The following is a 6,068-nucleotide window of genomic DNA, read 5'->3' as shown; positions in this document are numbered from 1 at the left end:
GTCATGGAAGGATGTGGACCTGGGCCTCCTGGGTATGGTCCAGGAACCGGCTGTGTGTAATTCCCTTGGATGGGGTAGTTTGCTGGTTGAAATGTTGTGGTCTGGGTGTATGCAGGATTGGGTGGGAAGGAAGGGGTAGAGTAGGGAGGGTTTTGGGAGAAGGCAGGGTTGTGATGTGGTCCCTGAGGAACTTGCTGGGGATGGGGTTGTTGCGGAGGAGGGTGGGCATGCCCTGGAACAGGGTGTGGCTGTCCCGCTGAAGGGTTGAACTGTTCTGGTTGATAACCCTGACCCTGTGAGAAGCCAGAGTTCTGAGTGAAGCCCTGATCTAGGGGCTCCTGTTTGTAGCCCTGAAAGGTGGAGTTGTAGTTGGCAAACTCCTGGATGGCTTCCTCCTGGGACTGCACTATCAGCTGACTGTTCATTGCTGCCCCAGTGGGCAGAGCGTTCGCTCTCTCCATCTCCTGCATCTGTTGGGTGACAACCTGAGGATTGGTAGCATCATACTCAGCACCCAGCTGCTTTGGATGCTGCTGATAGGGTGGAGGCATCCTGTCCCCATTCACAGATCCAGCAGTCGATGCATTCAGGCCCGAAATTGACCCCTGGGATACTGGACTACTGCTGTTCCGTGCAGACAAGTGGCCATAATCCCCGACTGGCAGCCCCTGGAAAGGAGAGATTGAAGCTGACGACCCTCTGGAGCCATTGATGTAGGCAACCAGAGAGGTTGGACTAGTACGGATAATGGAGTTCAAGTCGATTCCCTCTGACGACAGTGGTGACAGTGAGAGTGCTCGCTTCCGAGATCCCCACGCAGTGTAAGACCTCGCAGAGTGTCTGGGGCTGGCGAAGCTGGAGCCTGATGGTGATATTTCGATGGGGAATGGTGAGAGAGAGTTGAAACTGCTGGCGTACTGAGACATGGCAGAGCCAGGCGGCATCAGGCTCTGGTCCCCAACATCGCTCCCAGCTTGCGAACCAGGGCCAGGGTGCCCCATCCGGTTGCCCCACTCTGGCTTTACTTCAAGCAGGTGTCGCTCACTGGATGCACTGGTAGGAGGATGGTGGTGGTGGTTGGTGGTGGCGCCTTCCTGGACAACGGACGGATTCCTGTGGAGGGTACGGATGCTGGATGTATCGCTGACCGCCGGGGACATGCCACCCTCTCTGGACCCACCTTGCCGCTGGGCGCCCTGGTAGACTTCCCCCTGAGCAGCGTGCTGCCCCAGCTGGGAGGCCTGCCTGAGGCGACTCTGCCTGAAATTGGCTACTGGTGTGGCAGGACTATGAGTGTTCGTGATGACCCCCTCCATACGATTAAAGTTTCCATCTGTGTGGAGAAAGAACATACACATTACCATTACTCACTGAACAGTGAAAGTACAACAGGTAAGGCACTGGGGTACATCTACAATAAATACAAGATACACAATATATTAAACAGAGAATATTTTTGTGTTTCAACAAACGTTCCAATGCTGCATGTATGACTAACCTAGGTATCTTACATTCTGTACATACCTATACATTCATATGACATCAAACCAGTCACACAAAGATTCAATACAACTTCTGGGGACAACTAGACGGGACTACACTAACCTGTGAAGAAGAAATCACCAAGAAGACATAAATACAGGTGAGATCAGTGGAAAGGTACTCTTCCAGTACTCACACAGAGTCTGAACTCTTCTAATCGTAGCATGCATACAAATAATTCTTTTCTACCCCGGCAAAAATGTGGTGTTTGTGAGTAGAAAAACCAAGAGAGCAGGTGCAGCAATCGAAGCGCATCGCTTCCTGTCTTGCGAGCACCCCTTGACTCCTTGAAGGGTAGCCAGCTCTTCATGTTTGATTTCTTTCCACATTTACACACAAAAACCATGAGATTCTCAAGGGCATAGCCAATCAATCAGCAAAATGGATTCGCCAAATAAACATGGACCTGCAGATTGTGCAATGACTATAGTAGCCTCGCAAGCCACATTCACGTCATACATGGAATGAGAAAGGTATACAAAGCTTAGGTTTCAGATTTTTTTCCCTAGTGGTTTAAAAGGATGCATAGTCGGAAAAAATGCACTAGAATTGAGCCTATTATACAAGCCATAGTTGAAAGGGTGATGGACTAAAACCATGCTCCATAATCTTTCTCAATCTGAGGCCCACTTTGGCTCCTACATGAATTTTCGAGGTGATGTTATATTGAATACAAATCTTTATAATTTCATTTTTGGGCCATTATTGTGGCATACCTGTCAAGAAGCATGGACCAGAAGATCTCGCCTTCTTTACAGGTTGACATGCCAACTAGGTGTGTGCATGGCAACCAACATCACAGAGTGTTGACCACAGGTTGTGCTCAATGTAAGGCATCCCTCAAATTTTCACTTTTAATTTATGTACAAGCACATACTTTTTCATCATTAAAGTCTTTAAAACAAATCCGGGCCTTTGTAGTTTCTATTTTCAGGCAGGGCATTTTGAATGACAAAATCTACGTCAGTGTTGGTTGAGAACAGAGGAAAAGGGGAAACTACCTTTGCACCAAGAAAGTGTACTCTGTTCCATTTCACTTGCCAGTAATAATGAAAAAAATGACTTAATATGTGTAACAAGAAATCCCACCTGTTTTTTAAGGGGGAAATGGTCCCCAGAAAAAACAAAGAAAATTTGATGAGTGGATTCACACCAATTGACATGTACACATAACTGTGTGCAGCAGTCACACATGAGTAACACTCTAGGCACGACGCACGCAAAAATAGGTCTTTTCTTCATTAAGTGTAAAGCTTGATTAGCTTGGAGCATGTTGTCCAAGATGGATTATTGTTTCACCAGGATAGAAGAGTTCAGTTACAGCACTGCTATTTTTAAAAATAGCGAACAAATATTCCTCAAGTTTTCACAATGAGAGTCATGGTCGATAAATCATGTCACCTGCACAACTGGAATAAGTGTCTTTCCTAGCAAAATGCCAATAATTTTCTAATATCATCAGGCTATATAAAGACAGCTAACCATGAAGAGCAAGTTAACTGGAAAGGTAAAATGTAGGTAATAGGACACAATGCAAAGGAAATCCTAGATAAACGATAGAATGTGAAATAACCAATAATAAAAAGGGAAGAGTTTTGGAGAGGAACATAATCTTTATCCCTCTGAAGATGAGTCCTGGGTATACTCGGAGGGCGTCTATGCGGAAATGCATGTTGTAGCAAAATCAGCCCGTCCTCAACGGGTTAAAGAATGTCTGGGCAGGAAAAGGGATGCAAAGATGGTGAAGAGAAGGGGTCATTTAGTACCACTGTATCATTTTCATCCACCTAGCAGGGTGCCAGCATGGCCAAAAGATGCATGGATCAATGGGCGGAGGAGTATAGCAGCATGACGTTTATCAATCATTGGCTGTCCTGACCGACTTATACTTCAGTATTGATTTCTTTCTTTCTTTCCTTCTTTCCCTTTGATGTCTTTAAAAGACAGGGAGGCTTACGCAGAATGCCCCGACAGATCTATACAGCCAGTGTCTCCAATTGTTGGTAGCTGGCTGCGAGATGTTTAGCAGTGTCCTGTGATAGACTCGAAACCATGCTCTTTGAACAGTGATGCAGCAATCTTGTAAGAAACGACGTTAGTCGCCTTTCACACACGCCTGTCGCAAGAGGCCATGTGCGATATTTTTGTTGTCTTTTTGCCACTGAGCCATTAGTCTTTTCTAACGAGGCGTAGCAAAGGGAAGAAACTTAACTGGGAACAGGTACTAGTGTAATGAGGTTTCTCCAGCTAATTGGGGTCCCAAGCTTGAATGGGACTCGACCCTTGAATGACGTCAAGGACCAGGTACCTTCTTGGAAGCGAAATGATGCCCTACGTCAGCACTGACTAGTGTGACAAATTAAATTCAATCTTGCATTTCCCCTACCCTTACCCCCCCCCCTTCCTTAGTCCTAGCATACCTTCTGTTGTTTCTGAAAAGTTATACTGGCAACTTGCTACAGAGAACTGGAAATGTACGCAGGATCCCTTAGCCCACGTGTCCAAAAGGATGGTTGTTGAATGTTCATAAGTCTTTCAGATTTATATCCTTGAAATGATCTAAATTATGTGTGTGTTTGAGTGTGAACACAGTGAAAGACAGAGACACAAGAGGTGAAATAACAGATCATTTTGTTAGATATCAAACAAGGTACATTTGAATCTCACAGCTCTTGGTCCTTGACACGATGTTCTACAATGTACATAGTATTTTTTTTTTCTGTCCTATTCAAACACATCAAAGTCATCATCATCATCATGTCATTTTTGTTGTCCAGCCACTGCACCCACCTTGTCTGAAGGCAGGGAGGCTAAAGGCTACCATTTCCTCCTTCTCCCCAAGGAATAGTGCCTTGTTTGTAAGCATGATCAATGAACATTGTTTTCAAAGCTTGCCTCCCCCTACCCCAAAACAACCCACCCCTTTCATCTACTCTAACTGTTCACAGTTAACTCTGATCCTCTAGTCTCAAGTGGTTTTAATCCCACCTTTGTGTTTTAATCCCTTAAGAGATGAGCATGACACACCTTTTGGTGTGTTGTTGTTGCTGTTGTTTTCTTTTCTTTTGATGACCACGAGCTGGAGGATGCCATTGGATGTGTCATGTGTGTGTGCCAGTGAGTATGAACTATCCAGACTCCAAATGGGACCGCATCACAGGTGTGTTTAATCACTCTCATTGGGTGTGGTCAGCGCGTGGAAAATGAGAGAAAATTTGTCACCTACATCAGGATTTTTCAACACAATACCAAGCCATAGTCAATGTCACTGACACTCACGAGAAGAAAGGTATGGACAGCTTTATAGCAACTGAAAGAGAAAATAATACTCTCTGACATAAAATGTAAATCACAGTCTTCTACATACTCAATCATGTGACATCAAATGACATGCAAATTTGCATATGAAATACACATATATGAATAATCATATCACTGGTTCAAAAGAAACCACTTAGGAAAACTTTAAGTGGTCTTTATGTGGAAAGATAATCATTATGTTTGACATAAATTCATGATGTCAGCCTTCAAATGGTGTAACTCATAGGGAATAATGCTTACAACGTTGTATCAAGAATGAATAATCATAATTGTATATGATTATGTTGCTATATATGTCTTCCTGTTTCTGAAAAATGTGAGAAACAACACATTGAAGATGAAGATGGACACTGAAAAACCGAAAGACTGAATACTTAAAAAAGTGAAATTGAATCATTTATCAATAATCAGGATTTATCATCAGGAATGACAAAGGAAACATCTTCTCACAATTTCATTTTAGTGTTAGTGTTTAAGTGGTGTTTCAGGAGAGTTGGCTATTTTTTTTTTATTTTTTTTTGGGGGGGGGGATTTTATTTGGAGATTATGAAGAGAGAATTAATAGAACATCATTGAAAATCACCTAATCTGAAAGAGGTATTTGGTAGGGAGGCAAACAAAATGTTTATCACAGAGCACAAGAGCAAGTAAAACTTGCACTGCACTCAGTGAATTATATACTGCTGACGACCACAGAAAACTATGAAATTACATAACAAAGGTATGAGTCTATTTACAAATTTGCCTGTGACATTTGGAGTCCAAACTCTCTTTAAGTGTCCAAAGCAGTTAGTCCCATCTTCTTTCCCGGCTCAGAAATATGGATACATGGCAAGAAAAACTCCAAAATCAAATTGTTTTTGTTGTATTTCGTTGGTTTGAGATCACTGTCTGAGTAAAACTAGTGATCAATTTTATTTCTTTCCTTTTTAATTTTTGCATGTTGTTATGGAGAGGAAGGAGAGAAAAATGGGAACACTGGAAAATTAAACCTGAAAACAGGAATATCATTCCTGCATGAGCAACCATGCCATCATACCATGGAATGTAATCAATATTTTGTCTGTTTGCCTTGTACATTGAACGCAAATCAACTGTTTGACTGCTATGTTTGACTGTTTTTCCCTGAATAAACCATTTTAATTACAATCGATTCCAATTACAATTACAATACATTTAATAAAACAAGATGACGGCAAAAACCC

This window comes from Diadema setosum, chromosome 13, assembly GCF_964275005.1.
Source record: "Diadema setosum chromosome 13, eeDiaSeto1, whole genome shotgun sequence".
Lineage (NCBI taxonomy): Eukaryota > Metazoa > Echinodermata > Echinoidea > Diadematoida > Diadematidae > Diadema > Diadema setosum.
This window is presented reverse-complemented; position numbering follows the sequence as displayed.